The following is a 25,794-nucleotide window of genomic DNA, read 5'->3' on the forward strand; positions in this document are numbered from 1 at the left end:
ATTACAATACCTTCAGGGCCCCAGTGGGGCGTTACAGAAGGGAGTGGTTAAAAAAAGTATAGACAATGCAGCAAAATGAAAACAAAAAGTAAATGCAAAATGTAATGTAATACAGCAAAGAAAGAAAAAAACGTAAGCTTGAATAAAATACATATCAGATTAGGTAACAAAACAGCCTAGTCAAACACATATTTTTCCGCGGCATTTTTAAATAAACAGGTGTCAGAAATATCGGCAACCAAGGTGGGCAGGTGGTTCCAATCGCTCGCCGTCTTGGGTATAAATGAGTTGAAGTATGGATTGCTTCGGCAGTATGGAATGCGTACCTTGTGGCGATGATCCGTGCGAGGTGATATGAATGATGGTTCAGATAAAAGATCCCGTTTTAGCTGATGATTGTGGTAGTAAATCTTGTGAAAAGTTAGCATTCGCGCGAGTTTTCTACGAAGGGAAAGGCTAGGAAGGTTCAAAGTATTTTTCATTGCAGTTACACTAGCAGTGCGGGAAAAGTTAGACAAAATAAATCTGGCGCTACGATTCTGTACTGACTCTAACTGATTAGTAAGAGTTTCATGTCCCGGGTCCCACACAGAGCACGCATATTCTAATTTAGATCTAACTAAGGTTTTATAAAGTAGCAGTTTTAAAGAAGATGGAGCCATGGAAAAATTACGACGCAAGTAGCCAAGCATGCGGTTAGCATTGTTAACAACATAATCAACATGTGCCTGCCATGAAAGGTTAGAAGTTATATGAACCCCTAAATATTTATATGCGGTAACTTGCTCAAGGAGAGTACCTGAAATATTGTAGGGAATAAGACTTTCGTTAGCAGGTCGGTGTGAAATACGCATGACCTTACACTTGTTAGTATTCAGTCTCATGAGCCAATTATTACACCAATTAGATACCTTATTTAGGTCACTTTGAAGTATGGATGAGTCTGAAGCGGATTTGATTACTCGATAAATAACGCAATCATCTGCGAAAAGCCTAATTGTGGAGTTAATAGAAATTGGCAGGTCGTTAATGTATATTAGAAACAATAGCGGCCCGAGTACGGAACCTTGAGGCACGCCGGAGGTAACAGAGCATGGTGAGGAATCAGCGTTATTTGCAGTGACGAATTGAGTTCTGTTACGCAAAAAACTTTCGATCCATGAAAGAATGTTTGGGTCGATGTTCAGTTTACCGAGCTTAAAACAAAGTAGTTGGTGATTAACAAGATCAAATGCTTTCTGAAAATCTAAAAATACGCAGTCAATGAAAAGTCCCTTGTCTAATGCGTCAAATAAATCATGGGTGAAGGAAATGAGTTGCGTTTCACAAGAAAATGATTGACGAAAGCCATGCTGATGAGGGAAAAAGAACGAATGTTTTTCTAGAAATTTAACCAGATTAGAAAAAATGACATGTTCAAACAGTTTACACGGGACACTTGTTAATGATATGGGTCTGTAATTAAGGGCACAGTGAGCATCACCAGACTTAAATATTGGTACCACCTTACCCACCTTCCAGTCCCCGGGCAGCTGTCCTGAATTCAAAGATTGCGAAAACAGTGAACACAAGTAAATGGAAGAATAAACACTTGTATTCTTTAAAAATTTAGAATTTATGTCGTCGATTCCCGAAGATGAAGAAATTTTGAGATTATTAATTAGACTTTCTATACCAATACTGTCAAACACAATTGGGTCCATTAGTGGATTCTGCACAGACTGAAAAGAGGGCAGAGAAACAGATGATTGCTGTAAAAAAGCATTAGAGAAGGCGTTATTGAGCACTTGAGAGCACTCTGATGAAGGAATGGCTGCGCCGCTGCTATCGTTTAGAGCTATTGCTTTATGCTTAGGACCAGAAATGATGTTCCAAAATTTTTTGGCATTAGCAACCAACAAAGACGGAAGCGTACTCTGGAAAAAAACCTGCTTGGCGTTTTTTAAGGCTTTTCGATAATCAGATGTGATGGCACGATACAAATCCCAGTGATCAGAGCAACCGGTGGTTTTCGCCCTGCGATAAACTCGTTTTTTTTTTACTTAAAAGGCGTTTTAATGCGGTAGTGAACCACGGGGAACGTTGCTTGCCTGATATGATGCGTAAAGGTATGTATTTTTGGACGAGAAAACCAACCTTTTCTTTAAAAAGATGCCAGTTCGTTTCTACAGAACGGTTATAAAAGTTTGGCATGCACTCACCTAAGAAGATTTCGAGTTCTGCGTTAATCGACGGAAAATTTGCCTTTGAATAATCTCTGATATATTTGGGATTGGGTCGCACACGTGTGTTAGTGTCTTTAAGCTCAAACTGGATGAAGGAGTGGTCACTGAGGCCTGGTAGAATTGCCAATGAATGAACTAGTTCAGGAAGCGTAGTTAGAACAAGATCAAGAATATTCGCGCTAGTAGTGGTGGTACGGGTTGGCTGGGTAATGAGCTGGGAGAAATTGAAGTCATTGCACAGATTTGTGAAGCCAATCGTGTCAGGCGACGAATCTAGAGTGGAAGGAAACGCGCCAGACCAATTTATTTTTGGCATGTTGAAATCCCCAAGTAAAAAGATTGGCGAAGAAGGAAACCTAACTAAAATTCGATTGAGCACATCATGAAGTTCACTACAAAAAGATGATGGAGCATTTGGAGGGCGATAGCATGCGCAGAAGATTACGTCTCGATGATTAATGCGTATAGAGGCGCATACAAATTCTAGTGAAGAAACAAGTGACACGTGTGAAGAATGCAGATGATCAGCGACCGCTATCAGAACACCGCCTCCTATTCTGTCTCCACGGTCACATCGATAAGTAATGAAATCCTTTTCGCAGTTTAGTATTTCATCATTCGAAATCTTTGAATTCAGCCAGGTTTCGGTGAGTACCAAAATGTCTGCATCGCACGTGTCGATGAGAGTACACAGTTCATCACGTTTGTTAAGAACACTACGAATATTAGAGAACAAAACGCATATGTCATTTGGAAGGTCATGACCACGAGCAGGTAGCTACGCGGTAGAAAGATCGGCTGGCAAGGCACTACTATCAGGGCTGCGTGGGGTTGCTTCGTTATTGATATGATATTCACAGATGCTATCTGATGCCGAAATGTAGATGTAACACTTATTCTTTATGAACAATTTGTTCTGACGAATAGCGTACTTCTCTCCACTTGCCTGTCCAAAGTCGAAAAGTTTTTTACGTGCGTTGCGAGTTGACAAGCAGAAATCTTCCGTAACCTTTACCCCAGCATTTTTCATTTTGGTTCGGTCAGTAAACACAGCTTCTCGGATCTTAAAATTCGTAAACTTGACTATGATAGGACGGCATTTGTCATACGAAAATTTACCCAGCCGATGCGCACGTGCTATAGCCTCGCTGGGTAGCTCAAGGTCCATTTCAGAAAGAAGCTTTTCACGCACGAGCTTTTCAGATTCATCCCATGATTCGTTTTGCGCGTCAGGGAGGCCGTGAAAAAGTAGATTATCGCGTCTTGACCTGTCTTCGAGGTCATCCAGTCGTTTATGAAACGCCGCTGCTTCATTCTGTACAGCCTCAGACACTTCCCGGGTAATGTCAAAGGCGCTGGAGGCTTGCGAGGCAGCTACTTTTTCTTCGACGGCAACAAGCCTATCGTTCATACTGGCCATTTGACGCTCAAGCTTTGATTGTGTTTGCCGAACTTCATTGAGCTGGGAGAGTATTTCGCCATGGTTCTTATCAATTTTTTCGTTTAAAGATTTTAACAGAGTGACTACGTCATCATTGGACTGGCTAGCATCTTTCTTAGGGGGCCCTGGGTTCTGTTCAATATCACCACCTAAGAGCAATAATTTCAGCACATATACACATTCACACACTATGCACATGAATACACTTGGGCATGGTACGAGCAGCAGGTTGACATTACTTGTGCGTTTACAGTGCAAAGAAGGACATGGACTGACCTGCACCAAGAAATAGAAGAAAATTGGTCGTTGCTGCATTGCTGCTGCTGTTCCATGCCCACTGAAGGCGCTCGGTGATTGCCAGTGCTTAAAAGGGCGCGATACGCTTGATGACTGTGACGATGGGGCTTGCGCGGCCAAAGGTGCAGACCACTTGAAGGCGATGGCTTCTTCCGGTGGCGTCGGGCAACATTCGCTCATTCGTAGCGAGTCTGACTTGAACTGTTCAGGCAGCCGAAGAGCTGATACGGCGCGCTCAGTCGATGTCAGGCAGGGCATGTGCTGCCGGTCGCTCGAAACATGACAAAGGCCGCTCCAAGATAGCATCTGCACCAAGAAATAGAAGAAAATTGGTCGTTGCTGCATTGCTGCTGCTGTTCCATGCCCACTGAAGGCGCTCGGTGATTGCCAGTGCTTAAAAGGGCGCGATACGCTTGATGACTGTGACGATGGGGCTTGCGCGGCCAAAGGTGCAGACCACTTGAAGGCGATGGCTTCTTCCGGTGGCGTCGGGCAACATTCGCTCATTCGTAGCGAGTCTGACTTGAACTGTTCAGGCAGCCGAAGAGCTGATACGGCGCGCTCAGTCGATGTCAGGCAGGGCATGTGCTGCCGGTCGCTCGAAACATGACAAAGGCCGCTCCAAGATAGCATCTGCACCAAGAAATAGAAGAAAATTGGTCGTTGCTGCATTGCTGCTGCTGTTCCATGCCCACTCTTTTGGCCACATAAATAAGGTTTGGCCACATAAATAAGATTCATGGCAGTAGGGGAGAGCTTGTACTTGGTGTTCAACGTCTTCGTCAGAACATGCGCTTCTGCGATTTTCTGGTCCGCAGGAACCTAGTTATCAGAGGAATCATCTGACCAGCTATGGATTACCGAAGCGTTGCCAGGAATCTACATGCGCCTCGTCACGTGTGTTTTCGAGTTGCTTCTGTCGTTACAGGGCTGATGCAGCGAAGTAGCGCAGAGCTTGTCGCGCACAATGCATCACTTGCACTGTCTCCTGTATGATGCTGCCTGCACGTAGTAGCAGCGGAAAATGTGGAGCTGACTGGGCAGGCTATCGTGCCATGTGACCAGTATAGCGAGGAAGAATTTCAAAATCCTTAAATAAGTGCTGTTAATTCATCCACGGCCGTGGTCAGTAGCTTCGCCTTCGACAATGCCACGTCTGGCGCGCACCGCGCTTCTTCCATTTGTGCGACCACCATACTAGGGAAAGAACCGAGATGGCAGAGAATGCCGCGATAGCGATCGCTTGCGCTGGCAACAAAGCTAGATACATTGTTAGCGACAGTAAAACTGCAATCCAAAATTTCAGTAGAGGGAGGGTAAAGCCCCTCACCACCAAAATTTAACACAAGGAGCGATTGATAGGACGATCAACATCATCTGAACCCCGGCGCACGAATCTGTCAGCGGTAACGAGGCGGCCCACAGTGCAGTTCGATATCTGTACCTTTGAGCTGTACAGGGAGGGTCGGCTCATGCCGAACATGATAGAGAAGGGTAATTAATCTCGTATCAAGAGATTCCAGCACACTACAGGCAATGCCGGAGGTGTTTTCTACCACCAAACACGGCGTTAAATAGGAGTCAGGTGACGGTGTGGAGACGCCTGCAGACTGGAGTATACCCAAACCCAGTACTAAATAATGATATCCGATCGGACTGTGAGGACGATAAATGTAAAAAGTGTGGGGTGAGAGGAAGCCTCGACCATATAATTTGGGAGTGCCCTTACTCCCCAGACAGGGCGCAAAACATTAGCAGTAGGGAAGCCTGGGAAACATGGTTGCGGAGCTCGGACCCTGAGCTCCAACTCACCGCCGTCCAACTGGCAGAAGAGGCCGCCGGCGAAACCAACCCGGCCAGCATCGACTGCGACCAACCCGTGCGGTTGGGCCGCTCCTAGGTCCCCTCCCCCGTAAAGGGGGCTGAGACAGAGCGGCCCAGGTGGTGTGGTCTTTATCTATTGGACAATAAAAGCGTTAAACAACAACAACAGCACTTGGGATGCTTTGCCCAGCCGGCGTACACGTACGCAATAATTGCCCTCGTAGGCCATCAACGCGGGCTTGGCCGGCGGTTATTTACTGTTTCAATAGAGAGTAATAGCATATCGTTACCGCGTTTACTTTACCGTTTACACTGTTACTGGACGTCGGAGTTTCCTGATAGCGCTGTGCACACCAGTGCCACCTATTAATTCCAGTTCTGGGTCGACATGCTCTTTCCGGGGTGGTGTCGTGAAGGTTGAGAGACGCTCTTTCACTTGCCGGCTTAGTGGAAGCACGACCTCCTCAACTTCGAGGGTAGTTTACCGCCCCTCCTCGTTCGCTCTAAACGAGTGGTGCGCTCAGAGTTGTTCGTTGTATCTGCGACGACTGTCCACTGCCCTTATGTATATTTTGACGGTAGCACCGCATCCGCTCTTAATAAACGAGCGTTCGTTATAACTGCGGCGTTCAAATACGCCTTGACTGTAAAACCGCTGAATTGTATTAATACAGTGGTATCAAGAAAGTCTAGTGAAGGCTATCGCTGTATGGGTAGAGAAAGTAATGATTCGTCGCAACACTTTGCCGTCTGCCTTGTGGAGAGGCCTTATACGTATCCTGAGGAAAAACGAAAAGTGAGACAACCGAATGAACCAGTACAAAGTTTTGTCGCGAGGATATTCAGAAAAGACAGGAGAGCACTTAGTCGCCTGTTAAGCTCAGCTGCCAGAAAGGCGTTGTTTGTAGTTTTGAAAATAAATGCCTGAAACAAGTTGGTGGACAAATGATGCACGCTAGATAAAACAGTCTCAATCAAGGGCGCCAAAAATTTTGTTGACGCAAAGGCTGCCTTTTATAGCGCCCCAGGAAAAGTCACCGAAATTCTATGCAGTGCAAATATATCTCCTTCCTTTCACGATGCTGTACTTGCAAGAACGTTGCAACGGAACGTGGCAACGAAGATGTTGCCAATTTGTGTCCGTGCAAAGAAAAACGTTCTCAACCCATGCAAGCACGTTTTTTATCATACCCGTATCTGAAGAAAAAACGTCGACGTCATCATAATAGGCTAAAGTCGTAATTTCTTACACTACTAGCCAGAAGCTACGATTAGCTGTGCTTTTGAAGATAGAGCGATAGGGACTCGGGGTATACAACGCTAGTCAGAAAGGTGATGTCGAAGACGTGATTTGAATAAAATACGTTCAGTAAGCTCTTGATGTTAGGGAGAGCTAGTGCTTTCACGAGGCTCTCGCTGGGTGGCGATGGGCGGTGGGGCGATTTTCGCACTTTTTCTTACCATGTAGTAAATGAGGGGGGAAGAACTCGCAAGTCGCTTTCGGGGCGATGAAAAGGTGTCCGTCTGTATATAGGTGCCGATACACGACAGCTTCGCATCTCGGTAGTGCGCGGGAACATAGAGGGCGCGTGTGGCGGTCATTTCGGCGCCCGCTAAGTACACTGCGTACGAGAAATTCCCGACTGACTTAAGCTTCAGCGGAGACCTATTACTCGCGCAACTGGGTCTTTCAAACTGCCCAAGGTGGAGGGTTTTGTAGGTGTAGGTGGAAAATCCACCGGCTTTTGGCATTTTACCTCATAAGATGGACTGAAGCGTATACATTGCCGATTCAGATTAATTTCAAGACCATTTCATCTCGCCGCTCTTGCCGTAAATTCGCCTGTTTGCTGCGGACAATCAATAAAATGGGAAAAATGAGAACATCTGGCATTAAAAAATTTTTTCATGCTTAAGCAGCGTAGTAAATAGGACAAAAGGAAGACGGGAGACGACACGAGCGCTAACAACTGATTATTTTATTTTGGGAAATTATATTAATGCTCGGGGCAGAGTAAACAACAAAAAAAGATAAGAACAAAGATTAAACCTAGAAACCATACAGCGCATGTACAACGTTGTCGAGTCATGACATCTTTTTGAACGAAACTCGAAGACTATCTTAAAATGTAGACAGGACTCGCTTATCTTCTGGACCTCATACAGCTGCCAAGAAGCGTAACTTCTTATCTACCAACTGGATAGATGGCGAAGCAACACACTCGTCTGCTTGCTTGCTGATAATATATCGCTCCATCGGCTCTCTACACATTCGATCAGGGTGATCAAACAAGAAACTTGTCCTATCTAAGGGGTGGGGGAAGTAATCGATGCAATCTCTGCAATGCAAAGCCAAGTTGTACGACCACGCTCCTTTTTTCACCCATCTTCGATGGTCGAACAAATGCTCATTGCTTCCCCCACTTAGATAAGACAATTGGCCTCTTTAATAGCCCTGAAAGAATTTGCAGGGAGCTGGTGGAGGCCTTTATAATCAGGTAGGAAGGATAATAGTGTGTTGCTTCACCATCTCTCAGTTTGGCAGATATGAAGTTAGGCTCTGTTGGCAACTGTGTATGGTCCAGGAAATAAGGGAGTGCCGTCTACTATGGCTGATACTCTTAGAATTTCGTGTAAAAAGATGTAAAGGTTTGAGTATGATGTCCATAAGCAGTATGGTGTTTAATTTTCAATCTTTTTTCTTCTGTTTCTTGGATTGTTCACTGTGTCTTTCAGACTGAAATGGGAGTAACGCCAATTGCTGAAGCACACACGGCAGTTGCTGAAGCCGTCTTAAAAAAATCAAGTGTGCCATGTTTCAGAAGTCGTGTCAGCCAAAAGAAATTCTGTGAGTCCAGAAGTGCTGCCTTATGTGCACAAATTCGCGAGCAATGTCAAAGAGGTGGCGAAGCGACTTGACGTGCCGGTCGTGTTTTTTGCTCCACAAAACCTTGCCCAGCTACGCGCGCGAATTGGGAGCGATAAATAGAGCTCTTGCAACAAAAAGCGTGGCAAACAGTACGTGAAGTGCTGCACAGGTGTGGTATACGAGATAGCCCTGACCTGCGGAAAAGCCCATTTTAGCCAAACGGGGCGGTGCGTTAATGAACGACTGGCTGCGCACGCACGATCGTTAAAAAAAGTAGGAGGTGCACATCTTACGCAGAACTGCGCCGAGTGCTTCGTGTGTAATCGTGTGGCAGCACAAGGGCTGGGGCAAAAAAGATGGCAGCAATGCAAGAAGTGTGAGCCACGGCGTATGGAGATAAAGATTCTTGGCAGGAGTGGAGATAAAAAGGCGCGGGAGATTTTGGAAGCATTGCACATTAAAAAGAGGTGAATAAATTTTGTAAGTGACACTTCCGCCCGCCTTTTGAAGACTGAGATATCATAGCTGGAACGGTTTTGTAGATGCCTTGCTGTACCGGGTTTTTGCGTATGCCTAAAATTTTCTATTTATTTGCTGGCTTTGCAGTAAATAAACTCAGATGAAGTTAGCGCATGTCCTGTGTCGTCTTTGGTGTGTACGTCTTGCTGTAGCGCTTTTGCCATTTCAGTCTAAAAAAATTCAGGGGGCACTTTGACTGTCTAAAGTGCGTAGAGGCGAAGGAAGGAAGGGAAAACTTTATTTACATTAATGGTTATTCCTGCGGTTTGGGGGCTTCTTCAGAGACGTCTTGGTTCTACCCCCAGGAGCCTTCTCTGTCGAAATCGTCCGCCTCTAACCAGTGGTCGGTTGCCCTCAGTCCAGGGCTCCGCTGGCCACTGCCGCCCGTTGAGCTCGCTGTACCAGACCTTGTTGGTCTTCGCAGCGGTCGCTGGACAGCAGTCTCCCACTGCTCCGCACTCGGGTTTTGTATTTTGGGGACCACGTCTATGTTTTGGCAGGCCCATGTGATGTGGTATAGTGTAGGTTTTTCGTCGCACCAGGGACATTTGTTCGTGTATATCGTAGGGTGCATTTTGTTTAGTATATGTAGGTTTGGGAAAGAGCCTGTTTGTAATTGTCTCCAAGTGACAGCTTCCTCTCTGCTGAGAGATTTGTGCGGTGGGGGATATCGCATTCTTCTGCCTCTATAGTTTTGTAGTATGGCCGAGTGTTCCCTGGGTGCTGGCGCGAGTTCCGCGGTCTCGTCGGAAGCTCGGAAAGTAATGTATCCTCGAGCTATCCTGTCGGCCTCTCGGTTCCCTGCAACCCCCGTGTGTCCAGGCACCCACACAATTTTGTGTAGGATCTTGTCGTTTTGTTCTTCCCGGTTTTTAATTCTGTCACTCGCTGCGAGGAGTATACGGAGCGCGTGACGACCTATCCTGCCATTCATGTAATTTCGGCAGGCTGTTTGAGAGTCCGTAAGTATTGTTAGTGACCGCCCGGTTCTATAGCCCTCCGCCACCGCTAGAGCAACGGCTACTTCCTCGGACTCTGCAGCTGTGCAGCCTCGGAGAGACGCGCTGGTCATTTCGCGTAAAGACGAATCGACCACCGCCGCTACAGCGATTTTGGTATCTCCTCCTCTCCAAGACGCGTCTGTATACACGGTCGTGGCTTGAGGAGCGTATGTTTTCTCGATGAATTCGGCCCTCGCTTCTCTTCTGCCTGGATGGAGGTTGGGATCCATGTTTTTTGGTATTGGCGCTACCTTGAGGGTCTTGCGAAGCTCGTCGGGGATCGTTGCCGTCCTCGACATTTCTCGCATCTGATCGCGGTATCCGAGCCTCTGCAGGAGCGCTCTTCCTGTCGTTGTTTGCAACAGCCTCAGTTTTTGCGACTCATGCTGCGCCTCTCGTAGCTCCTCAAAGGTGTTGTGTAATCCCAGGGCCATGAGTTTTTCTGTAGACGTGTTGCGTGGTAGTCGGAGCGCTGTCTTATACGCTTTGCGTAGCAGGGCATCCGCTTGTTGTATTTCATTTTTGTTGAGGCACTGGTAGGGTAGGCTGTACGTGATTCGACTAACTACTAGGCTTCTGACTAGTTTTAGTGTGTCTTCTTCACGCATGCCATGTCGCCTGTTGGTTATGCGGGTGATCATGCGTGCGACTTGTAGCGTTGTTGCTTTCAGTAGGGTAAAAGTGTGAGTACTGCGCTGGTTGGATTGAACCCACATGCCCAAAATTCTTATTGTTGTCTTTTCGGGTATGGGCGTCCCATCTAGGTAGACGTTGAGTTTTAGGTCCTCGTTGGTTGGGACGGTCCGGTTTTGCTTGCCTCTCCAGACTCTCAGCAGTTCCGATTTCTCGGTCGAGCATGCGAGTCCTCTTTCTGCGAGGTATTGCTCTACACAAGAAGCCGCTTGCTGTAGCCTTTGTTCCTTCTCTCCGAGACAGCCCGTGTTTGTCCAGACTGTTATATCGTCAGCATACATTGCATGCCTGATGCCTTCGATATTCTGTAGTTTTCGAGCTAGGCCTATCACAGCTATGTTGAAGAGTAGCGGTGAGATAACTGACCCTTGGGGTGTTCCTTTGTTTGGAGTGCGAATTTTTTCCGATCGAAGGTCTCCTATGCCGATGGTGGCAGTTCTATCGGACAGGAAGGCTTTGACGAAGCCGTGGATTCTGCGTCCGCAATTCAGGTTGTCTAGGCCCGTAAGGATCGCTTCGTGGCTGACGTTATCGAATGCCCCCTTGATGTCCAGGGCCATTATGACATTTTCTCCCGTCCGAGGTACGTTTCGCAGGACATCTTCTTGTATTTGGAGGAGAACGTCCTGCGTCGAGAGCTTCGCTCTGAAGCCGAACATGGTATGTGGTACACAGTCGTTGTCTTCCATGTAATTTTGCAGTCTGAAAGTTACAACCCGTTCGTAAAGCTTGCCAAGGCACGACGTCAGTGATATAGGCCTGAGGTTTTCAATTTGTAGCTTTTTACCAGGTTTAGGTATCATTATTACTTCGGCGTGTTTCCAATCTTCGGGAACCGTCTCCGCCTTCCAATGTTTGTTAAGAAAGGTGACGAGCTCTTTTATGAGGTCGTCGCTCAGGTTGCGGATTAAGGCGTTGTCGATTCTGTCCGCTCCGGCTGCCGTGTTTCTGGCGTTTTCCGCACCACTTTGACTTCCTCTGTGGCACTGGTGGCGTCACCACTGGATGACGGCACGCATAATTAATGACTGATTACTAAGCAATGACAAATTACTAATTAATGGCTAATTACTGGTTAATGACTAAACACTAATTCACTGCTAATTAATGACGCTTAAGCTTCACCTTTAGGAGTGTAACGCGACACCGTGTTGTAGCGCTGCCAGGGAGTCCACGGAACGCAACCACCCGTTCGGCGCGATGCTTTGCCCTTTGAACGCAACGCTTTTTGAGGAAAGGAAATGGCGCAGTAATTCTCTGTCATCTCGGTGGACACCTTAACCGCACCGTACAGGAAGGGAGGAAGTGGGAGTGAAAAAAGAAAGACAAAGATGGCCCGTAATGAAGAAAATGGAAATTGTATTTGAGGAGAGTAAATTACGCAGTAGCTGTCTCACATATCTCGTTGGACACCCGTCGAAATTCAGGGGGGGGGGACTTTTTTGACCTAAAGTGCGGTCACTGAAGTGTGATTAAGATGTTAAGCTTCGCCTCTAAGAGTGGAACGCGACAGCATCTTGCAACGCTGCCAGGGAGTCCATAGAACTCCATCGCCCATTCGGGTCTACGCCTCGCTCGTCGGTAAAACGGTTTTTGAGGAAAGGAAATGCATCTGTCTCTCATATCTCGGTGGACACCTAAACCTCTCCGGAAGGGAAGAGAGGAGAATGGGAGTGAGCGAAGACACCGTATTCACTAGACGTGCCTTTGTTCATTCCAAACCATCGAGCTGGCATGACGGAGTGGATAGCATGCTCGTCTCGCACTCCGAAGACCGGGGTTCGATTCCCGAGCTCGACCAATTTCCAAATCAGTTTTATGTATTTCTATGGCCTTACTAGAAGAGTTAATTAGGCTAATTAGGTAATTAAGCAATTAACTAAGCTCAGTCCCACTTACCTGGAGCATCACTATATGATCCCTTCAATTGGTTGCATGGTTACTAGCCGAAGTACAATTGGCCCCGTTTGAAATTTGCGCACTGTGACGTCACGACCGTTTCGACCAATTGAAAAGCGTGACATTTCTGTCGACAACTGCTGCTTACAACGATGAGACATTAAAGGGACACTGAGGAGAGCACCATTAATATATTTTTTATAGCAAAATCCGATAGTTCGGCATGTCATGGCTTTGTTGCCACTTGGCCGGCAGAGAAAAATGCATTTATTTCTAAGAAATTTGGATTCGAAGTTGAAAAGGTTTTTCCCGCCGCTGTGATTCAAACTTGGGATTCGGCTATGACGACAGAGGACTAAGTGACGTGAAACATGACGTGACATGACTTGATGCAGACTCCGTGATTTCTGGCGGCCAGCAGTGCGGCCTAGCAGCAGCCGAAAAGAAAGCTACCGCCGGCCGCACGTTGAAGGCATCTATCGGCTATTGCGGCCGTCGCTACAGTCGCTTCGCTTACGTTTGCACCGGCGTTTTGCGAGCGCTACGATGGATCTCGTTCTCGAAGTCGTCAACGAAGTTCTCGCAAATAGACACCTTTAGCATACCGTGTACCTTGATACCGCTAGCGGAATACCAAGAGCCCGCCTAACGCCGGCGAGCAGGCGCTGATTGGTCCCGATGCTTCAGGCGAGCGCGTAGCTGCCCGGCACGCGGCGCCATCTGGCGACGTCAAGGAGATTTGCGCATGCATTGGCTGCGCCTCAGTGATTTGTGCTTCTCGTGTCCTAGCGTTGCTAGAACCATTGGTTCTAGCAACACTGTTTTGTTATATGACGTCATGACGCTTGTACTTGCGAGTTTGGCCTGTGGCGGCGATACCTGTATTTTGGTTCTTGCTCTTTTCTACGTTGCAAGAGCTTTGTTGTCAGTATGAGTGGCGTTTTTGTAATCAGGAGCTGGTATTCTGTCGATACAAGCCAACTTCAATTTCTCCTCAGTGTCCCTTTAAAGGTTTTCGCCTTAATAATGCACCATCTAGCGCCAAATTGGCGTTCTTCTAAATTCACTGTGTCCTACGGTTTATTTACTTTCGTGTGAATAAAATAGCCAGTTGTCAGTCAGGGCCCGAGTAGTCTCTCGTCTTCCTTTTGTCCTGTCTATTGCGCTGCTTAAACATGAACCCTTAGGAACTAGCCCAGTTTTTCATTCCGGTACACAAATTTTTGCATTTTTATTTTGTATATCGACGTGCCAGAAAAAAGTAATTAGTAGTGCAGGGTTGGTTGAAACCCATCTACATTCTAAATATTTTTTAATTTGAACCCGTCTGGACTGGTTCGATATGGTCAGAACCGGTTTGAACCGGAACTGAACGTCCCTAAGGAGCCGAACCCGGAACTGAACCCGAAAGGCGTGAACCCGAAGCCGAACCGAACCCAAAAAAATTCGGGTTCGACACCCTAGTTACAGCTTGCTTTTGGCCAAATGGCATTCGCTGCGGTAAAGCGCCGAGAAGAGGTTCCCAAACAATGTCACAAATCATTCGAAAAAATTTGAGGGTACACTTAAGCAACACCTCAAGGGTGTGAACCCATAGCGTAATCGGTTAATTCCCATATATGCGAAAGGTAATCCTCAGCTCCACGTTCACAGATTCTTAGAAGTCCACATACCACCTGGCGCAGTGCTGCAGCGGTGAAGCGATGCATCCACTGCCCAGCGATTGTGGGTGCTCTGCGGCCCAGGCTGATCTTCCCAGGGGCCAGCCATTAATTTAACTGCCACCAGCCACGGTGGCACTTGTCTAAGTCGAGCGGGCAGCTTGGGATGATGCCGCAAGGTCACATCACCTAGGTGGCCCAACTACCACTTAGGTTGCTTTCTCTGCACTACATACCACCGTCATTCTCGTGATTTCTCTCTCACAGCGGCGACGCCGGATTTTCCGCCTAACGGGGCCTTTCACGCTAACGCCTTACACATGAATAATCCTCAAAGCGTGGGTGCAGTATGTGGCATCTGTCTATCAACGTCTCAAAAAAGCAAGGGGGCTAAGATGCATGCAAAAAAAATTGGCTTTGGCTCAACGCAGTTATGCGTGGACGTGCGTAGCGAGAGGTACGGTTTAGCTTAGTTATCTTTTACGTCTTTATCGTTTAGCTGGGTATGTCTCAGTCTTTAGGTTTTGTTGATACCTGTCGTTAGATTATGATTGCAGCATGGATGCCATTGAAAAAATTGCTTATTGATAGTGGATGAGTTGCTTTTCCTTGTTCTTTACTATGTCCTATTACTCATATTTTAGTTTTCTGCAATGTAAGTTATCGCGCTTCTTTATATCATTTTTTGCCCCTCCTGCTTGGACCCATATTAGGGTGCGCAGTATTCTATAAACACGTAAATAAGAAAATTAAGGCCTACCAATTTTTTTAAGTCTAACGTATTTATTTTCAGTCTTCGTCTTGTTCTTTCTCAATTCCCACAAAAACGGCCCGATAGAAGGTGAAGTAGAAAGCAGCCGACTCAGTGGCTCCAGCCCAGTGGGAACTGAACCCGCGACCTCCGAATTACGCGTCCGGAGCTCTACCTCTGAGCTGCGGCAACGGCTGTCATATCTTCTGCTTTCGGGGGTATTTCTGTTTACAAATAACCTAACCTTGATTGTGTTCATCAGCGCCTCCCACGATCGAAAGCGCCGCACCTAGTACGTCCTGAGATACCGTTGGTGTAACGTGGAACGTCATCGAACGACGTGGGTGAAAGCTGAGTGAGAACCCTCTTATGCTTCCTATGGCGTCAAGGCTGCCAGAGCCGAGGGCTTCGCTAAGAAATTAAGAAACAAGAGAGTGGAATGAGGGGTTCATTACAAATATGAGAGAAGCCAACAGCCACAGAAACCAAGGGACACAGGGAATTTTTTTATTTATTAATTTGTATTTTGTAGTGTTTGTCAGTTTAGAATATTACTGAATATGTGATGGCTTAAAGCTAATTGATTAGAAATGCAGAAGAAAAAACAGCCACATGCCGCCGGTGGAAACCGAACCCACGACCTCCGAATTACGCGTCCAGTGCTGTAACTCTGAGCTACGGCGACGCCTGTCAAACCTTCTGCTTTAAGGAGTATTTATGATGACAAGTGACCTAACCAAGAGAGCGTTCATCAGCGCCACCCACGGTCGAAAGCGGCGGGAGCAGCAGTTACCGCTGGTGTGACGTGGAACGCCACCGAACGGCGAGGGTGGAAGCTGTGTTAGAAGAATCTTATGCTTCCTATGGTGTCCAGGCTGCCAAAACCAAGGCCCTCGATTAGCAATTAAGCAAACCAGAAAGGGGAATGAGGGGCTCGTTATAAATATGAGTGAAACCAACCGCACAGATACCACCGGACCTAGGAAAATTTTTAATTTATTGGTTTTTTATTTTGTGGTGTTGATCAATTTAGAATTTTACTGACTTTGTTATCGCTTAAAGCTAATTTATTAGAAAAGCAGAAGGAAAAACAACCGCATGCCTCCGGTGGGAACCGAACGCACGACCTCTGAATCAGGCGTGTGGTGCTCTACCTCTGAGCTATGGCGACGGCTGTCAAATCTGCTTTCGGGGGTAACTCAGCGACGACGTACTACGTCCGCCGCTTACAATCGTGGGGGATGCTGATGAACACTTTCAAGGTTAGGTTGCTTCTAAACATAAATACCCCCGAATGCAGATTTGACAGCCGTCTCTGTAGCTTAGAGATAGAACACCGGACGCGTAATTCGGAGGTCGTAGGTTCGGCTCCCACCGGCCTCATGTGGTTGTCTTTTAATCAGTTAGCTTTAAGCGGTTACATATTGGGACAGTCTGCAGGCGGCTGCGTAGCTGGTTGAAGGCAGCTTCCTGATCCTCGTGCCGCACAAAAAAGACTTTGTCTCTAGTAAGCATTGTGAGGGGCTCGGCAATTGTTGAAAAGTTTTCAATGAAATGCCTGTAGTCGGCACAGGGGCCCAGAAACCTACGAACAGGACTTTTGGTCGGTTGGGCGCGGGAACTGTGCCACAGTGGCAGTCTTCTCCGGGTCGGGACGGACTCCGTCAGCGCTTATCACGTGACTAAGAAAACTGAGCTCTTCGAAACCGAAGTGACACTTTTGTGGCTTTATCGTCAACTGTGCCGAACGGAGCGCCTGTAGCACCATTCGCAGCCGGTTGAGGTGTTCCTGGAAGCTAGGTGCAAAAATGACAAAATCTTCAATATACACTAGGATTGTCTGCCATTTCTGCCCAGAAAGAACGGTGTCCATCATGCGTTGGAAAGTTGCTGGCGCAGAACAGAGTCCAAAGGGTAGCACTTTGAATTCATACAGGCTGTCAGGTGTCACGAACGCTGTCTTCTCTCTGTCCCTTTCATCCACTTCGTCTGCCAGTAACCATTCTTAAGGTCGAGTGAAGAAAAACATTTAGCATCACGCTGTGGAAAGGGGGCAAACGTGGAAAGGGGGCAAACGTCACGTTTCGTTATACGATTTAACTTTCGATAATCGACGCAGAATCGCAAAGTGTTATCTTTTTTCTTCACCAATACCACAGGCGAAGCCCAGGGGCTCGTGGACGGCTCGACTACGTCGTCTGCAAGCATTTCTTGCACTTGGGATCGTATAGCCTCCCGTTCTATCGGCGACACTCTGTACGGGTGTTGGGATATGGGGCTTGTCGCCTCGTTTACGATGATGCGGTGTTTTGCTACCGGGGTGCGCCCTACCTTTGATATCGTGGCGAAGCACTCCGCGAAATCGTGAAGGAGCTCTAACAAGCGCTGGTTGTGACACAACGGCAAGCCGGGATTAATGTCGATGGCAGACAGAACGACTGCTGCATCGCGTCCGTCCGGCGACGGTAACTCCAGAGCACATATTTCTGCGGGCTCAACGAAGTCGGTAAGGTATGCGACGGCCTTTCCTTTCGGAATGAGCTGAAACTCGCTTCCAAAGTTGGTGAGCAAGAGTGTCTCAGAGCGATCCCGAAAGCCAACAAGCCCTCTTGCAGCGCAGATTCCTTTCGCGAGTAGAAGGCTGACGTTTCTCTCTGCCATAACGTCTCAATCGCCGGGCGAGTCACTTTGCCCGCTTACCATCATGCTGCCCCGCAAAAGTACTGTCACGTCATCAGCAGCAACACGCAGGGCGGGCATCCTGAGTTGTCTGGGTCGGCTCTTTCAATTACGTGCGTCGGCGAAAACGTCACGCGCGGTTGTTTTAAATTGATAACGGCGCCGTTAGCTTGTAAAAGTCCAAGCCGAGAATGTCATCACGCGAACAGTGAGGTAGCACAACAAAGTCACAAACGTAAACAGATCCGTCGATTGTAATTCTCCCTGTACACCGGCCTATAGGGGTGATTAGGTGCCCGCCAGCTGTGCGAATCTCAGGCCCAGTCCACGCGGTGAAAATTTCCTCAGTTCCTTTGCTAGCTCCTTGCTCATAACCGAATAGTCCGCTCCCGTATCAACCAGTGCCGTAACTCCTAAATCGTCTACATCGACCGGTAAGTCCGAAGCTGCACATCCTTTGTGATCGTCATGAGTCCTCATTTGATAGCCATCGTCTGGTCGTGAACGCGATGGAGGATATTCGGCTGTTCCCTCGTCAGCTACCTTACCTCCGCAGGTCGCTGGTCCTAGTTTCCCCGGCGAGGACTCGGTGAGCGGCTGAAACGGTTGTCGAAGGACGGGGACTCGGCGAACGATAGGAGGTAGAGATTGGTGCGCGGTAGTCAGGGCGAGGGAAATCAGTGTGGTCCCGGCGTGTTGACAGGTGCTCCGCAATTTCATGGGGCTGTTCGCCATTGAGCGTACAGGGGACTCGCGGATGAAGTCCACGAATTACTGCTGGGCGATAAGGGCACCATCGCAACATATGGCCAGCCTCACCGCAGTGGAAACAAAGGGACCGCAGGTCAGGTGCCCGCCAAACGTCTGTCTTCCGCAGCCTCGCTTCGGCCAACACAGGGACAGACGGGGGCCGCGGCTGGAAAGCAGATGGGCGTGAGCTCCAAGGGGTTAGGTCGCAGTTCTGCCGGAGTACCGACGCGTACGTCTGGCGCAGGGTCATCCGTGTAAGGGCAGGAGGGGCAAGAGGTTCAGGGACCGCCTGCTGCACTTCCTCTCGAATAATTTGTGCTAACGACGGACACTGCGGCTGCGACTGGGCAGAGAGGTGAATTTGGTGAAGCTCTTTTTTGACGCTAGACCGAACCACCTTCTGCAGGGTGTCAACGGAGTCGCTGGAGGCTGGCGAGAAGTCGGCAGTAGATACAGTGTTCACGGCGCGATTGTAATAGCGGGCGCGTTGTCAGAGGCCACTACCGTCTTTTCGACGGTAGTGGCCTTTGACACAAATTCTGAAGTTGTGTTAGGTGGGTTTCGCACAAGCCCACCGAAAAGTTGTTCTTTTATCCCGCGCAACAGGTGGTGCACTTTCTTGTCCTCGACCATGCTTGGATCCGCCCTTCAGAACAGTCACGTCATGTCCTCAGATTACATTGCGACGCTCTCATTGGGTCGCTGGTTCCTTGAGTGCAGCGCGGACTCAGCTCGTTCCCGACGGTCGGTGTTGACGTAGGTCGGCAGCAACTGGCTGCGGAACCTTTCCCAAGAAAGAAACGTCGTCTCGTGGTTCTCGTACCTCGTCCGCGCTGAGTCGTCAACAACGAAGTAAACATCGTGGAGATTCCGCTCCGCATCCCAGCCGTTGTACCTGGAAACGCGCTCGAACTTTGCCATGGAAGGTCGCCGGCGTTCGCCGCTGGAAGACAAGCAAATGAGCAGCTGAGTTTCCGTTGTCAGCCATGGCTGCCGCGTCTGTTGTCAGTCATAGCTGCCGCGTCAGTCCTGTGCGTCGCGGCAGGAGCCCTGGTCTTAGGGGATAACGGGCCGAACTCTGGTAAGTAACCTTGGTGTCGGCGGCTCCCACTGCGATGAATCGGAGTCAAATCCGTGTTCATAGACAGCCTTCGGGGCACGTAGATGTTGTAAAGTACCCCGCACCTCCACCACAAATGTAACGAAGACAGGACTAGCACAGCTCGCAGTTTCAGCAAAGTTCAGTGCACAACAGAGAACTGACAAGAGGGCTGACCCGCTCATCGAACCACACACACACTTCGTCTTCGTCGACCGACACACTCACACTTACGCCTCACCGTCGACGCGCTTCCGCGAGCACGAGCCAATACTCATTAATATTGTTACGTGCTTAGCACGCACGGGGGTTTATTCACAGAGGGGATCGGTCGGAGCAGGATGGAAGCAGGCAGCCTACCAGCGTCCCTCAGCTCTTTTTCTTCCTTTCTTCCTGCCGGTCAGTCCTTCATCTTCTGCTTCTTCCGTCGATATTCTGTGAAAGCACGTGACATTTCCCTCCTCGCAGACGGAGCCCGTCGGGCGAGTTACGTAGACCGTCTGGGATGGAATCGCTTGAGACGGGCTACATGCACCACCTGAGACTGGCGTGACCGTCGACCACTAGCAGTTAGTCGTGATATAACGTAATTAACGTCACTTATGCACTCCAACACAACAAACGGTCCAGTGTAGTGGGACAGCAGTTTCTGACACAGACCACGCTTGCGTAGAGGGGTCCACAACCACACAATGTCACCAGGAACATAAGAAACTTCTTGGTGTTGGACGTCGTAGCGGTTCTTGGAACGCTCTTGAGAAGATAAAATTCGAACGCGGGCAAGCTGGCGAGCTTCTTCAGCTCTGCAGAGTGTGGTCGCAAGAGAAGGTTCGTCGTGGATGAAAAATGGTAGAATGGTGTCAAGGCCGCAGCGAGGTGAGCGAGCATAGAGCAGGTAAAAGGGGCTGTAGCCTGTTGTCTCATGTTGCGCTGTGTTGTATGCATGAGTAATGAACGGGAGGACGCCATCCCAGTCCTTATGATCTGCAGCGACGTACATAGCGAGCATGGTGGTGAGCGTCCGATTAGTGCGTTCTACCACCCCGTTCGTTTGGGGATGATATGGCGTGGAGTGGCGAAAACTGCAGCTGCTGAGGCGGAGAAGTTCTTCAACAACGTCCGCTGTAAATTGGCGTCCACGGTCGCTAATGAGAACTGCAGGAGGGCCGTGCCGAAGAATGACGAATCGAAGTAAGAAGTTAGATACTTCAGACGCAGTAGCAGCTGGTATCGCGGCTGTCTCACAATAACGGGTTAAGTGGTCTACGCACACAAGAATCCATCGATTTCCTTTCGAGGACCGTGGGAAAGGTCCAAGGAGGTCAATGCCAACCTGCTCAAACGGGGCTGTTGGAGGTGTGATTGGCCGCAGTTTGCCCGGTGGACTTGAAGTCGGCAGCTTAAAGCGCTGGCATTGCACACAGCTGGCTACATAGTGCTGGATGGTTGAACGCATGTTAGGCCAGTAAAATCGTTGTTGCGTGCGGTGGAGTGTGCGTGTCACTCCCAAGTGCCCAGACGTGGCGTCGTCGTGCATCATTTCAAGAACTGTGATGCGTAGGTTTTCGGGTACGACAAGAAGCATGCGTGCTCCTCCAGAAGCGAAATTCTTCTTATAAAGCAAACCGTCGCGAATGCAAAAAGTATTCTTTACAGAATCTTGAGCGGCATCAAACAAAGAGGTTAATTTTTGGTCTTTGCGTTGCTCAGTTCGGAAAACTTCAAGATCGGGGAAGGCTTGTGAAAGTGACGCCAAGTATTCATCAAAGTTGTCTGCGTCGTCATCAGTCGTTTGAAGCGGCAAGCGGGAAAGACAATCGGCATCTGAGTGTTTACGGCCGCTTTTATGCACCACAGTGAAATTAAATTCTTGTAGGCGCAAAGCCCATCGAGCAAGCCGGCCACAGGGGTCACGAAGACTCACTAGCCAGCAAAGCGAGTGGTGGTCGGTCACGACGGTGAAAGCATTCCCGTACAGATAGGAGCGGAAGCGCTGGACAGCGAAAACAACGGCGAGACATTCTTGCTCAGTAACCGTGTAATTTCTTTCGCTCTTACTCAATGAACGGCTGGCATATGCTACCACGTGCTGATCGTGACCATGGCGTTGTATAAGTACAGCGCCGATACCTATACCACTTGCATCAGTGTGCACTTCAATTGGTGCAGATGGACAGAAGTGGCGTAGGATGGGGCCCGAGGTCAAAAGAAATTTCAGATGTCGGAAAGCTGCGTCACATTCGCTGGTCCAATGGAACGGTGCATCTTTATGCAGCAAACACGTGAGTGGGTAAGCGATGTCCGCAAACCTAGCTATAAAGCGTCGAAAGTACGAGCAGAGCCCTAAAAAACTCTGCAGCTCTTTCACTGATTGAGGCACCGTAAAACTTTTGACAGCTTCAATTTTCTTTGGATCTGGTCGAACACCTTCTTTATCAACTAAATGACCAAGAACAATTGTTTCACGGTTCCCAAAATGACATTTCTTGGAATTGAGGATAAGGCCAGCTCGTTCCATGCAATCAAGCACAATATCCAGGCGGCTGTTGTGCTCACTAAACGTTTTGCCAAAAATTACAACGTCGTCCAAATAACATAAACAAATTTGCCACTTGAGGCCACGCAGGATTGTATCCATGAACCGCTCGAATGTTGCAGGTGCATTACATAATCCGAAAGGCATGACGTTAAACTCGTAAAGTCCGTCTGGTGTTATGAATGCCGTTTTTTCCCTATCTGCAGCGTGCATGGGGATTTGCCAGTAGCCGGATCTCAAATCAATAGAAGAAAAGTACGAAGCGGAGTGCAGACAATCAATTGCGTCATCTATACGTGGAAGCGGGTAGACGTCCTTCTTCGTGGCCGTATTTAAGCGACGGTAGTCAACACAGAACCTCCATGTGCCATCTTTTTTCTTAACAAGGATAACTGGAGCTGCCCAAGGACTGGAAGACTCTCGAATTATGCCTCGCTTTAGCATCTCTTGAACTTGGTCATCTATTAACTTACGTTCAGTGGCTGAGACTCGATAGGGTTTCTGGCGTATAGGAGGTGCGGAGCCGGTGTTGATCGTGTGATGAATACGACTGGTAGGCGGTGGTGTAGAATCGTCTTTGGCAAAGTCGAACACGAACACGTGCTTCAGAAGGAGTTCCACTAGAGTGCGACGCTCGGTTGTGGGAAGAGCCTGATTAACCATAGTCTTAACTTGGGTCTCCATATCTCTTTTCACGTGCTGCTCACTGACAGAGTTGGTTAACGTCGCGACTGAACCTGACACACCTTCCTCGAAACGGGCGAGTTTGAGGCCCCGGGGCAACACAGCTGGCTCTTCAGAGTGGTTCACTGTCCACAGCTCGGTACGGCCTCCCACCACGGGAACGACGCAACGAGGCACGACGATACTCTTCTTAGAGCAGGCGAGTGTCGTAGGCTCTGCCACAGCTTCAAAAGATTCGCATTGATTGTGAACAGAGGAAACCCGCACGAATGCTGCGGAGAAAGCTGGTACAATAGTGTCTTCTTCCACCGCAAATGCTCCAAAATCCGGTGTCGAGTTATCCACAAGAGCTGAAAGTAGTGAAGAATTCAAAGAAATTTCTCCCGTACGACAGTCTAAAGTTGCACCACACTCTTGCAGAAAATCAATCCCAAGAATCACATCATGCGTTGACCGTGGTAGCACTGCGAATTCTGTTCTAAACGTTAGACCACCAATAACAACATCCGAAGCACACACACCAAGTGGAACCAAAGGTTCACCACCGACACCACGGAATAACGCTGCACGGTCACCACTAAACATCACTTTCCTACCTAAACGGTTCTTAAACCTCAAACTCATAACGGATACGGTAGCACCAGTGTCCACAAGAGCCATTGTTTTCACACCATCAATAAACACTTCCAGTTTGTTCTTCAACATAAACACGGGCAGAGGTATAGTGGACGTCATCGACTCGCCGGCGGCCTCACCTCCATCGGCCGCGCCTCCTAGTTTCCCGGAGGCGGAGGGGATGCACGACGTCGAGGAGAAGGTGACCGCCGTTGGCGCTGAGGTGGCGGCGTCACACTGCGGTCAGATGCAGGTGATGAACTCCGCAAAGTGCTCGGACGGTACGGGTCCCAAGCGGACGTTGGGGGTCGCTGCTGCGCGGTGTGCAGTTGTCCGTAAGTAGGCGCCGGGGGTTGGCAGTCTTGAGAAGTCGGGAAACGACGGCGGCAATATCTAGCGATATGCCCTGCAATACCACACCGGTAGCACAAAGGTTGAGAGCGCCAGCGACCGCCATAAAAGTCCTGGCGAACAAAGTCGCGACGTTGGCTGGAGCCAGGATCTCGCTGCTGACGAACCACGTCTTCTGGGTAAGTGGGCCTCCTTTCCGTCGGCTGGTGGCCATAACGTTGGGCAATGTTCCGATCTTCCATGGGCAAAGTGCCGTTAGGTTGAGCCCACGGAGTCGACAGGGCGGCAACATCGTCCTCCGGTGCAGAACTGTGCCGCGGATATTCTGTGCGGCAGAAGGTGTCCCGGGATCTTGACAATTCCTCGCGCACAATCTCTCGAATCATATCAGCCATAGAATTTGGAGGACAGGCTTCAACACTGGCTATAGAGGTGACATTGGCCAATCTTCCGAATTTAGGGGTGATTCGACGCAGCTTAAGAGCTTCAAATGTTCTGCAATGTTTTATAACATCAGCGGTGGTGCTCAGGCTCTCTTTACTAATCAGGAAATTGTAAACATCTTCCGCAATTCCTTTTAGAAGGTGGCCGACTTTATCTTCTTCAAGCATACTGGAGTTAACTAGCTTGCATAACTTTAAGATGGCTTCGATGTATGCCGTGCAAGTTTCTCCGGGTACTTGCGCGCGGTGAAGCAATGTCTGTTCCGCACGCTTCTTCTTTAAATTGATCAACACCACAAAATTAAATTATTAAATTAAAAAATTCCCTTTGTTCCTTCGTCTCTGAGGCTCTTGGCTTCTCTCATATTTATAACGAGCCCCTCATTCTCCTCTCTTCTTTGCTAAATTGTTTAGCGAGGGCCATCGGTTCTGGCAGCCTTGACTCCGTAGCAAGTATAAAAGTGTTCTCAACAGCTTCCACCCTCGTCGTTCGATGACGTTCCACGTCACACCAGCCTTAACTCAGGACGTACTTCGTGCGCCGCTTACGACCGTGGGAGGCGCTGATGAACCCTCCCAAGGTTAGGTTACTAGTTAACACATATACCCCCGAAAGCAGACGATATGACAGCTGTCGCCGTTGCTCAGAGGTAGAGCACTGGACGCGTTTCAAAGAAGGGAAGCCGCTCAGACGCCGGAAGCACTGGAGTATATCTTTAATTAGAATAGTTAGTTCTTAAAAACACTGTCTCACAACCAGCACCAAATCTGAGTGCAATGCTGGCATTCTACTCCTGCATATATTATTTCAATTTCAATGCCATTGCAAGGTCGTGAGGCGCACATGTGCTAGTTTTTAAAAGGCAGGTGTGTAATAGCAAGACCTTGCATGTTACACTCTTGTCAAGGGCTGCTGTTTGGACGTCATATTGACAAAAAATTATCTTCTTTACCTGAGATTTTTTGTGCTTCTTTTGCGCATATCGCGTTACATTCTTTCTGGTTTACTACAGTAGCCGCGTAAAAATCGTCCAGCATAATGTTTGTTGCTTAATTCAAGGCGCTTCTCTAAAGAGCACTACAATTTCGCAGTCTCCAAGCGACGCGCGGCGCATGCCCTTCCCAACTAGCCGCCGTGGTGGCTGCGTGGTTATGGCGCTCGGCTACTGAACCGCAAGACGCGGGTTCGATCCCAGCCACGCCGAATTTCGATCGAGGCAAAATTAAAGAGGCCCGTGTACTGTGCAATGCCAGTGCACATTGAAGAACCCCAGGTGACTCCCATAAACCTAATTCTTAACACCTGCTTTATGAACATTGTGAGCGCATATGGGTAGCACACAAAGGTCTATAAAACGCTTGAAGAAGCAAAAACACAACAAACGACTCCTCGAAATATAGTTGAAATCGAAAGACGAATCGAAGAACATACACTTCCATCCTAAACACAATAACGT

Source organism: Amblyomma mixtum, chromosome 2 (assembly GCF_055824585.1).
Source record: "Amblyomma mixtum isolate Tamu chromosome 2, ASM5582458v1, whole genome shotgun sequence".
Lineage (NCBI taxonomy): Eukaryota > Metazoa > Arthropoda > Arachnida > Ixodida > Ixodidae > Amblyomma > Amblyomma mixtum.